We start from the raw sequence: 12862 nt of genomic DNA on the forward strand, positions 1-12862 counted from the left end.
AGAAAATATGGTCACAAAGTTAAATCTCAAGAGGTAGAAACATTTTCTCCCATACCATATTGCCTAGGTGCAAGATGATCACAAGGTCATGATTAATGGGCAATAGCTAGTGAAGTTCAAGATTGAAAGCTACTAGGATGAGGTGGTGTGTCATATCATACTTATAGACACATGTCATATGTTGTAGGTATGTTGACACACTTCTATGAGTTATTATATCCAAGATTGCTCAAAAATGAGATATCAAATGACAACTCATAGCTCTCTATTCATGAAGTGCAAGAGTTTGTAATGGAGGCCCTTAGTTTGACCTAGTTTGTGCCCAAATACACCATAAATGAGAGATTCAAACATCAAAATATTCATGTAAATGAAGATGCAAGCTAATCTAAATGTTAACAAAGAAAAGAAATGCAAGAAAGGAAATCTAATCTATGAAAGGAAATAACAATGCAAGATTAATCTATTAAAGAAAATATGACTCTAAGCTAATATGAAAATGTAAGGATTCAGCACGATGATGGAATTCATGGATGCATGAGAGAAGAAGACAAGAAGAGAGAAGTTGTAATGAAGTTCCAATGTCCAAATCCTAAGGCTCAAACTCCTTCTCCAAAAATCGTCCAAACCTGCAGCATAAAAATACTATATCAACTAACATCTATCCAAATGAGAAGGAGAGGGCTCCTTATAAAAGAAACTATGGAGGTGGGAGGCTTCTCACAAGAGCAATGTGGGATAAATCCCTAAAAGGACAAGTAGGAGGAAAAAAAGCTCACCACTTAGAGATATGTGCAAAAAAAAGGAATCTTTATTTGATTTATTTAATTTATTTCTTTTTTCCATCAAAAAGAGAGCTTTAAGTGGGGATTTATTTATTTAATTGAAAGAGGGATTTTCTTTTAATTAAAGAAGATGAGATTATTTAATTGAAAAAAATATTTTAATTAAATAAGATAAAATTATTTAATTAAAAGAGAGATTTTATTTTAATTAAATAAGATTATTTTATTCATTTAAAAGAAATATTTTATTTTAATTAAAAAGAAAAGATTATTTAATTAAAAGAAAGATTTTAATTAAATAAGATAAAACTATTTAATTAAAAGATAGATTTTCTTTTAATTAAATAAGATTATTTTATTTATTTAAAAAGATTTTTTCTTTTAATTAAATAAGATTATTAATGAAATGATCAAACCTTAGAAAATATTGAAATAATTAAATTAATTGCAATTTGAATTAGGAAAATGATATGAATTGATTCAATAAAATATTGTGATGCATTGATTTAGAAAACTGATAAAATGATTTAGGAAATTGATAAATTGAAGAATGAGGTCCCATAGTCTAGGTGACCATTTTAGGGTGCATACATTTGCTCCTCTTTGATTAATGTGTGATCATTTTCGGTACACATGTAGTCAAATAATGCAGTTGAAGTGTGAGGTCAAAGTTGGATTACAAAATACCACAGATGTGTGGTCAATTTAGGAACACATCAGGACAAAGAATGCAATTTTTGATAACAATTTTGTCTTGACAAAGACAAAGTTGTCCTAGGTGAAACAAAGATTGATAAAGCCGAATCAAGGATTGAAGTTTAATAGGTGCTGCCCCCTCATGATCAAAATCAAAATGAAATAGAGGAAAAACAAAAAATTGATAAATTTGATCAAATCGAACTAAAGATAAGGTTCTTGATGTAAAATGAAGAATATAAGGATCACACAACCAAGGTAGATTATCAAGCATGAAAGATTATGCCCCAAATTTGAATTAGAAGAAAAGAAGTGGAGTGAAAGAAAATGGAAGATAGAAGTTTGGACAAGGTGGAAAGAAATGGAAAGAAGAAATAGAATTTGCCTCAAGAAAGAGAATGCCTCAAGATCAATCAATTGTTTAAGATAGAAAATTCTGGTTGAGATCACAAAAGAAGACAATGAAATGAAGATAAAGACATGACCATGGTTGATTAAAAGTCCACAAGAAAGATGAAGGAAGACCCTCTCAAACTCATAATGCAACCTAAAAATGAAGTCTAGTAATTCAAGCTACATGAAAATGCAAAGGTCTCTTTGCAATAAATCAACTATAACATAGGATTTTGTGTTCATCGTTCATTAGAGGGTCTTAAGGAACTTATTTTCATCAGTGGGTCATTATTAATGGACATCAAAAAATCACACAATCATCACTAGTCACAAGTGCAACTATGAAGATATGAATGTGATTTATATTGGATTGGAATGTGGAAAGATTCTAACATAAGTATCAAAGACATAAAGGTCAAGATAACTTCAGTGTTAGCTTACCCAATTTAATGTAGCAAAATAAAGCTCGCATCAAGACATAGATGTTGGGATGACCATAAGAATTATTGTGCAAAAACAATCAAGGATAATGCCTCAAATCTCCTAAGTGTTTCAAGGTGACAACAAGAGACTCTAGAGTTTTAAGACGACACCCACAAGTAGAAAGTAAAGAAAAATATGCCCCATGTTCCAAGTCCTCTAGCTAGGCATATCAGAGAGACTTTTTAAACAAGAACACTCAATGAAAATCAATAACAGTTAGCACACAAAGAAACGATCATGACATAGCTCAAGCATTAAGTGTTTGTGTTTAAAAATATAAATGTGTTAACTGATACTGAATTCTAAGGATAAGGATCAAATTCTTGAATGTAGGTAAGATCACATGACAAAACAGGGTAAGACCAAACCAATAAGTGTTGAAAAAAACTTGATGTTAGTGGTTGTAGTGAAAACTACAGTTGGGGTGGTATTGAAAAATACATTTGCAAGGTGTCTTAAAGACTAATGCGTCCAAGAGACCAAAGCTAACATAGTAATGGCCCCTAGACAAAGACAAAGAACAATTCCAAACCAAGGAAACAAGGACAAGGAATGATGGAGAAAGGCTAAGTATCGAGGACATGCACTAAGAAATAGGGGTGTAAAGGCCTCAAGCAGTGCCCATTTCCAAGTTTTCGCCACTTGGATTTTATTGCAATCTTTTTTTTTTCTTTTTTTTTGAATTTTTGGAAAATATAATCGTTTTTAGAGATACATCAAAGTGCCTATTGCTAGGTTTTCACTAACATGATCATTTTTCCAACACATTTTCCAATTTGTAGAATTTTTGACAATATATCAGTTTTTTGGATTTTTTGAAATATATCATTTTTTTTATTTTTGAAATATATTATTTTTTATATTTTTGAAATATATCAATTTTTTTTGAATTTTTGAAATATGTCATTTTTAATTAAAACTATTTAACTAAAAGAGAGATTTTTTTAAATTAAATAAGATTATTTTATTTATTTTAGGCAACCATTTTAGGGTGCATACAATAAGTAGCTTGTGGTAGTTTTATAGGTATGTTATACATGATGGGCATACAAATAGATAGTCTCTGACAAAGGATGGAGTGAAACAAGTTGAAGCCATTGAAGGAGAAAGAAGAGAAGATATTTAGTGCTACTGAAATATGTTTTATTGATTGAGAGAATTTTCTCAAGGCTATGATCTGTGAGCATATGTGTTTTGATGTAATCCCAAAAGATGGTAAAGAAGAAGTAGAGGAGGTACCTACAAAAGTTGTATAATTGTTGGGAGAGTTTCTTGATATTATGTTAGATATTGTAATTGATAGATTATCCCAAGTGTGAATGAACAATCAGCAAATGGACTTGATTTCAAGAACTAATTTGCCTAATGATGCAAGAGCATGTTGGGTTACCTTGCTATCCTGCTCATCTTTGTTCATTGTGCTCATTAATGAGGAGTTGTAACCCAGAAGACCTTACACCTAGGCATGTATGTTGATAATTGTATGAATCAATAAAGTGTTGGTGTTTCTTCTCTCCTTGGTGTTCTTCTCCATGTTTTTTTCTTTCGTTGTGTTTACTTAGTGAGGTGGTTGGATAGTTAGGCATGCCTCTAGCCCTAGCTATTCATATCCTTCTTGCATCACCAAATAGCACAAATGCACAAAATGATATAAGAAGAAAGAGAAGAGTTGAACAAACAAGTGCATGAGTTGTCGCGGAAGGGGTTGATTCAAGAGAGTGTGAGTCCATGAGTTGTACTAGCAATGTTGAGACCTAAGAAGAATGAAGAATAGAGGATGTGTACAGATACTCAAGCTATCAACAAGATCATGATCAAGTATAGATTTCAATTAGAGTTGATAGATGATATTATAGATTGTTTGATTGGAGCTATGTATCTCATAAAGATAGATCTGAAAAGTAGGTACCATCAAATTTGCATAAGAGGAGATGAGTGGAAGACCACCTTTAAGACAAGGGAAGGATTGTACGAGTGGTTAGTGATGCATTTTGGGATAACCAATGCATTGAGCACTTTCATGAGGCTTATGAATGAGGCACTGAAGGAGTTTCTTGGTGAGTTTGTCATTGTTTACCTAGATGATATTTTGATCTCAAGTAAGAAATTGAATGAGTGTTTAATGGACATTTGTAAAGTGTTTGACAAGTTGAAGGAGGAAAACTTGCTAATAAATTTAAAGAAGTGCAGTTTTGGGAAGGAGTTGGTGTACTTGGGATTTGTAGTATCAATAGGAGGTCTGAAAATGGACCCTAAGAAAGTCAAGGCTATCCTCAAATGGCCTACTCCAAGGAGTGCAACATAGGCAATATTGTTTCATGGACTGGCTTTTTTTATAGCAATTTCATCAAAGGTTTTAGTAGTGTTTTTGGACCTTTGGCTTAAACGATGAGAGGAGATAGGAAAGAATTTAAGTGGATTTCAGGTGTAGATAAGAGTTTTAATTTGCTGAAACAAAAAGCTATAGAGAAGCCTATTTTAGCACTTCCATATTTCAATAAGGTGTTTCAAGTAGCTTGTGATGCTAGTGGTACTTCAATAAGAGTTGTTTTGAGCCAAGAAGATAGACATGTTTATCTCAATGATAAATTGAATGATGCCAAAAGAAAGTATTTTGTTTATGATCAAGAATTTCATGTTACAGTTCAAGCATTGAAGAAGTGGAGACACTATATTCTTCCTAAGGAGTCTTTTTGTATACTGATCATCAATCTTTGCAATATTTGAATAGTCAAGGAAAATTGAACCAAAGACATTTGAGATGGGTTGAGTTTTTTAAGAGTTATACATTTGTTTTGAAATACTGAGTGGAAATTCTAATAGACATGTAGATGCTCTTAGTAGAAGACAAGTTTTGGTAATAGAAAGGAAAATTGAGGTGGTTAGGTTCAAGGAACTCAAGAATTTATATCCAGAGGATCCTAATTTTGTTGAGGCTTAGAAAGCTTGTACAAAACCTATTACACCTGATAGGACAAAGTAGTTCGATTTCATAATCCAAGATGGTATGTTGTTCAAGGGAGGTCAGTTGTGCATTCCCAAAAGTTCTATAAGAAAGAATCTCATCAAGGAGAAGCATAATGGAGGATCGGTTGGACACTTTGGTAGATACAAGACCATTTCTTTGGTTGTTGAAAATTATTATTTATCATAGTTACAGAAATATGTGAATAATTTTATGTAGTGTTGTAGAGTATGTCAAATGGCTAAAGGAGTGACAAAAATATGGGGTTATATCATCCATTACCTATACTTGAGAAGCCATGGGAAGATGTTAGCATGGATTTTGTTCTTTGTTTACCAAGGAAAAAGCGAAGGCATGATTCCATATCTATGGTGGTTCACAAATTTTCAAAAATGACACATTTCATTCCCTACAAGAAGACAAGTGGTGTTGTTCATGTGGTGGAGTTATTTTTTAGAGAAGTGGTGAGACTACATGTTCTGCCAAAGAGTATCATTTCTAATCAAGATATCAAATTTTTTGGCTATTTCTAGTGTACATTATGGAAGAAATTGAAGACAAATTTGAAGTTGAATTCATCACATCATCCAAAGACTAATGGACAAATAGAAGTTATAAATTAGAGTTTGGGGTATTTGTTGAGATGTTTGGTTAGAGATAAACCGAAAGGTAGGGATTTAATTTTACCATGGCAGAATTTATACATAATAATTCTTTCAATAGGAGTACTAGTAAATCACCATTCCTAAATGTATATGAGAGTAGTCCTAGAAATACTTTTGAATTAAGAAAGTTGGATAAATGAGAACTAAGTAGTGTTCAAGAAAAAGATTTTGTTGAACATTTGAAGAATATCCATGAGGAGGTGAGGAAAAACATTACAAAGATGAATGCATAGTATAAGGCTAAGGTAGATGTGAGGAAGTATAAGAAATTTCATATTGGTGATGAAGTCATGGTTCATTTGAGCAAGGAAAGATTTCCAATGGGTACATATAATAAGCTGAAAATGAAGAAGTTTTAACCATGCAAGATAGTCAAAAAGCATAATTCTAGAAATGCTTATGAAGGAGAGTTGCCTACTGAACTAAATATTTCACCAGTGTTTAAAATTTTAGATTTGATAGAATATTATGATAGAAATAATGGAGATGAAGTTGTAGAAGTTCTATAAAGTATTATGACATCTACTTTAGCTACACATTGAGGCGATATTGGAGAGTCATGAGGGAAGAAGCACAAGGACCATAATATATAAAGAGTATATGGTCAAATGGAAAGGGAGGCCAGTGGAGGATTCATCAAGGCTAGCACGAGAGGCAGTTGACCATCCTTGAGCATCCTAGGTGTAAGGGAAATCTTGCACCACCCAAAAATATTTATATTTCTAGTGTTCTAATTTTTGCATTTTTAATAAGGGTCATTTCTATATAGAGTTTCTATTTGAGGGAGCTTGCTAATTTTACTAAGTTGGCATTATGTGCTCAAATTGTTCTAATCTCATATGTGGAGGTTCATCTTTTGCATATCAATCTGCTACATGACTTCCATTGTTATATCATATTTATTATTGAAGTTATTGTAGATTTCTAGTATGAATTTTGGCTATCCAAAATTTTAGGTCTAGCGATAAAGGTCTAAATGGCTCCATAATGAGGCAAAACCTAAGTTGATGGGCACTTGCACCATTTGATTATTATAGATCGCCATTCGAGGATTCTAGAATCGGGTTATAATAGTCCATCTGGTCAATGGTTCACTAGTTATGGTATCCAAAAGTGAACCCATTTGAAAATATAATTTGTAAATTGTCTTGAGTCAATCTTATGTAATAAAGTATAATGAAATAATATAACATCAGGTTGGTCAGCCTCAAGGGTGAGGGCTTAGTGTCTAGCACCTTTCAAGGTGGTTAAAAGTTTCTATATAAGGAAGGTCTATAGGTCATCTAGGGAAATCCTAGGTGATAGTCATAGCTATGTCTTGCAAATTTTTGTAAAGAATGAACCCATGGGTGTTTCCATATTATAAATCCATAATTCTCCATTTGTGGGAACACTAAGAAGCCCATATTTTGTTCTCAAATTTTTTGTTCTTTTTTTCTTTTGGGTATGTGTAGGATCATGGTATGCCAAAAAGTGGTGATCTGAAAATATGTAGTCCTGAAATGCCTCTAAGCATTTGAAAATATATTCCAATTTTTTCCAACTCATTCTAATACTAAATTAAAACAATTAATACCTTTATAAGACCTATTATATCTTTTGGTACCAACTCTATATGGTCAACTTTAAAAATGTCCTGAAAATGTATTTTTGCCCTATTCTAATGTGTTTTTTACTTCAAACATGTAGCTGACAAATTTTTTTACTAAAATTTCATGAAATGAAAAGAGTTTCTTAAGAACATTCTTAGCTTTACTTAAATGTAAGATTTTTCAAATTACAAAATCAATAAGTAATTATTACTTATTTTCTAATAGAGTTATATATAAAGTATTGATTGACACACTACTTGAGAAATAACTATAGCTTTCAACTGGTACAACATTTTTTAGATTTAAAATATGCATCACATTCTATGCTTCTTCTAGTATATGGGAAAAAAAAAATTTAAAAAAAATTGCAGAGTTTTAAATTAGCTAAGGTGGTAAGACATGAGAGTTTTTTCATTCCAAAAATACAAAAGTAGAAAATTAATAATAAATTATTGGTTTAGAATAAAAATACACAAACTATGTGTCACATACAAGCATGATTCTACATCTTCTATCTAGAATATTATTTAAAAATATTATCATTTGATTTTGATAAAGGTGGTAAGATATACATCTACTTCTTATTTTTGTCCTAAAATTTTTGTACTATTACATTCAAATTGAAAATTTTGACCAATCAAATTTTATTTTTTTAGATAAGGCCTAGTAGTCTAGAAACTAAATTCAATTTCCTATAGATTCTTTTCTCTCAACTTTTTCATATAAAGTTTATAACAAGTAGAAAATTGCATGTCAAGTTGACATAACCCTAATTTGCTAATTTTTTATTGCCATTTAAAAGCATAGTTTGGTTGACCATGATCGTGCACATACATTGTTGTTTGTTGTAGTATTAAGGGGAGCACCCTTCATCAAGATGTCACCTTTGTAAGTTTGGATTTCAAATATACATTGTAAGATCCCAAATCTGATTGACTTTTCTTCTCATCTTCCATCAAACTTATCTTAAGGTTTGTGATCTTAAATTTATGCTTTAGAATCTCATTTTCCTTCTTAAGTTTAGAAACTACATCACTATCCTTCATATGATCATTTGATTCTTTCTTCTTGGATTTAGTATATTCAATATACTATTTCAACTTCTGAATGAAATCTTGTGCAACTTTGAGTTTTATCTTCAAGATGTCTCTTTCTTCTATGATTACATCAAGTTCCTCTAGAGACTCCTCTAGGTTCTTCTGTAACTAATCCATATCCATAGATATCTTACTCAACCCCTTAGGCCTTCTCTAAGTAATTATGCTTTTATAACAATTGTTAGAAATGGGAAATACTAAGAGTGTTGGGTGTGAATCAATATTCCACAAAAAATTTTCCCAACTATGGATATCTTTAACAATCTTTAAGCATGCATATAAGATTAAAATGAAAAGTAAACATAACTGTAACACAATGCAACTCATAACACTATTATTTTTTAACTAAGGAAACCCTAGCCAAGAGAGAACCTTGGTGGGGATGGTACCCACAAATGATCCACTAATCAAAAGTATCCTATGAAAGATATTGATCCTATTAGGAGTCTATTACATTTGTATAGTATATATGTCCTTGTTAGAGGACTAGGCTTTGTTTGAAGCCTCAACCGTATTAGGAGTTGGTAGTGCAATAAAAAAGAAGCAAGCTATGCTTATTGCTCAAATGTACATATAAAATGATATATTCTATACACAAAAGGTGCAGATACAAAAACCATTTGATAGTAATGATATCTTCAATATGTGATTAGTCCTTGATGGCTCTCTTCACAAAACTTTCCATATATTGCATTTTTTTTTCTCTAATACAAATTTCACATCATACAATTATCACAAAATAATGACATGATCATCACATAACTTTTCTTCCAAAACTCTTTTCTTTGCGCCAATATGTTATTTCATGTTGGCCTTCAAGTATTCACACATGTTCCAAAGCATATAATAACTTCATGTTAAGTTAGGGTTAACATGTAAGATATCGTCCCATAATAGTTAAGTAATTATTTTAGTAAACCAAAATAATTCCTTAACACAATGTACCATTTTTGTCTTTGTTATGTTTTACCTATACAAGACTCTAAATGATAAAACTTTAATAACGCTATTCGTAAAAATCATTATGACATGCACACTAGGGGATATGATCTTCAATGTTCGTAATACCTTCTATTAATTGTGCACATGCCAATTCTCTCCTAGTGAAGCTCGCCAATCAAAAAGGCATCTCTACTAATAATTAGCCTTTGTTATAATTAGACAATTTTTTGAGTTATTTCCTCCAAAACATAATTCCAAAGTCTTCTCACTAGATATAGCATATATGTTGTTGTAAATGACAACCTCGTAGTATCTCCATACTTTCCACTTAGCCAAATTGCCAACAGGGGTTGATGGTTTCCTTTCTTTAGTATCCACCTTTATCGAGTGAGTTTTCATTCCATGAGATTAGTCTCATGGTTTATAAAGGGGTTGATCACTTCATGACACTATAATATATTTTTTGTGCATCTTGGTTGCTTGACATATAGTTCTACTAAGACATCTTTTTTAGTTGCATGTCACCTCACCCTTATCTGCATTTAAGGGGTTTCTCTTATTGGTTCTTATGCTCCATTGGTTTGATGGAGTGAGATATGTATATAGTATTTGTTCCTATGTACTAGGTTGATCAGTGGTTGGGTACCTATGCATTTTGCTGAGATAGATCATTTATCATATGAACATTATTTTCATTCCTATTTTAGAGGTAGTCTTCCATGTTTTATTGATCAACTCTTTAGTCTTTGGTGTTTTATGTCACTTGTATCTATGAGTTAATTTGTTTACCTTTATCTTCCTCCTAATTTGAGTAGTATTATTTAAGAGTACTCATGCAAATTACAGTCTTCTCTACCAATTTAGGTTCTATTTTCACTAGAGGTTCTTTAGATTAGCAGATACCTTTTAATAGAGTTTGCACCTTCATCATGCTTCAGTAGTGTTCTTCATATTAATCATTCTTTTCTTCCTATTTCTCAGGACATTCTCTAGTTTGGAGGCTTCTGCAATCCTTCACTAGTCTTTCAACATTCTTTCCATTTCATTTTTTAGTAGAGTTTTTCCCATGTGGTATTCTCTATTTCTCCACTTTAGAAAGATTTGCTCATGATTCGGTACCTCATTAGGCCTTGTTGTTGGCACCCAATTTTTCTTTTTACATTGTAGTTTCCTTTCCCTTTCATGGACAATTTATATTTACATTGTCACTCATCTTAAGGGGAGTGTTAAAGTTAAATTTTTTAACTTAATTATTTCATTAAGTTACATGTTATGCCTTCTTAAAATTTAACTTTATGCATTGCTCATATTTAATGTCTATATTACTTATTAAATAGTTACCTCTTAGGGTTTCCCTCTTAGGTTTTGGTATCCTTTTATAAGGATTGATCTTTTGTATTTTGTAATCCAATTCCATTTTCTATGAAATAGATCTTTCCTATTTTCAGAGTCATCTTCTTGCCTTTTGCTCCATTCTTCCTTGTGACAAGTTATTTTACATGTTGGTGTTCTTTGGGTTCTATGAAGTTGTATTTCTCAACTTCTATAATTAGTTCCAGTACAATTTTTAATGATCCATGCACAATGTGGCATATTTGTAAATTTGTGTAAAATGTGAATCAATAGACACATAACCAAAGATCCAAATCTAAAATGATGATACGTATCATTCTTGATCCTCTTAATATTCTATAGAAATTGTTGTCTTAAAATCACATAGACATTGATATACTCTCCTTCAATAACCATCTTATAAGATGTATTAATGAAACTTCAACCTGTTCATAATACATTGGGTCTTGAATTGTAGTTAATGTTATATCCCATGATTTTTCTAATAAGTCTTACATCAATTTAGCTAATGTTTGATAAAATCATTCCTAAACTATCCCATTTGACTCCTTTATTCTTTTTTACTTCTTTCTTTACAAGATTCTCATCTATAGTAGTAATTCTAGTGTTTCTTAGTCTAGTTGCTTTAAGAATTAACTTATTAGTGATCATAACTTATTGGTCCCCCATCCAAAATATATCATCATGGATTTTTCTCAATATTATCCTAATCCACTCCTCATCAAATTCCTCATGAAATATGAGTTTTAGGATGCTAAATTATCCTAGGTGTTCAAACCTAGGTTTAAATGATTTTTCTTCATGATATACCTTATCTAGGTCTGAGTAAATGTCTCTATCCCCAATTGATTGAAATTTATAGTGAATATAAGTTCTTATATTCTCTATGTGCAACATGCCTTCAAGGGTTTGCAAGAAAAGCTCTTGCAAGATCATCTCCTATTGATGTAAAAAATGTTTCTTAAACTAATATCTAGGTCTTTCATTCACACTACATACTTGTGGGGTTATCATGAACATTGAACACAAATTCAATGCTTAAAACTATCTCATGAAAATGATAAATACCTTTGATCATTATGTGTTAGGGAATCAATAAAATTACTTCAAAATGCTTCAATTTTCCTCCAAATCTTTGTGCTAGCTTCTTACACTCTCTCTTTGCTCAAATGGTGAGTAAAATGACTAATGTTTGCCAAAATTAATCTTTATTAAATGCATTCAGTGAAGCAGCACAAAAGCCAATATGACTTACATAACTCATGAAATCTTTAGTGACCTTCCATATCTACACATTAATTTTTATGGACTTATATTTAGATGCAAGCATACCTTAGAACACTATACCTAACCTCACAAAAAATAATTTAATTATTCAATAGTCTAGATATTTACTAGCAAGATTTCCCTTGTTAAGGCCAAAAGATGTCAATTCATAATGATGTAGAAGATTCGGTGGTTGGCATTGTTTCCACCTTGATCTCTATGACTTTCTTTGACTCTTCCTTCCATACTTACATAGTCACTACAAATCCTTCTTTCACAAATGTCCTTTCAATATTATCTACTTGTGTTTTGTTTATATTCTCATTCGTTCTCCTATTATTCATTTCCTTATTACATTGCATATACTCATGTTGTTATTGAATCTATTAAAAATGCAAAATATTGTTGTATGACCTAAGTTGTTACAAATATAACATTAAATAACCACATTTGCTTACCTTGGCCCAAACTAATTGATCCTTAATTTGCAATCCCTTGCAATATGTCCAAAATTGTTACTTTTATAACACATAACTCGCTTATTGATAACATTGTTCATTCCCAAAGGTCTATTAGTTGTCATATTAGTACGTTCATTCATTATGATATTTGATCTCTGATTAGG

The 12862-nt window shown here is 31.4% G+C and overlaps 1 protein-coding gene across 1 annotated transcript in view; it reads right to left on the reverse strand.

Annotated features, from left to right (window-relative positions):
* Positions 1 to 206: 206 nt before the first annotated feature.
* LOC149546412 (uncharacterized) overlaps positions 207 to 12862 on the reverse strand; it is a 119596-nt gene continuing 106940 nt past the window's right edge. The window contains exon 2 of the mRNA XM_089791189.1: positions 207 to 629. The gene's annotated coding sequence lies outside the window, so the exon portion shown is untranslated. The remainder of the gene's footprint in view (positions 630 to 12862) is intronic.

Source organism: Cupressus sempervirens, chromosome 7, assembly GCF_028749045.1.
Source record: "Cupressus sempervirens isolate cs-2001-9-10 chromosome 7, ASM2874904v1, whole genome shotgun sequence".
In the NCBI taxonomy this organism is placed as follows: Eukaryota; Viridiplantae; Streptophyta; class Pinopsida; order Cupressales; family Cupressaceae; genus Cupressus; species Cupressus sempervirens.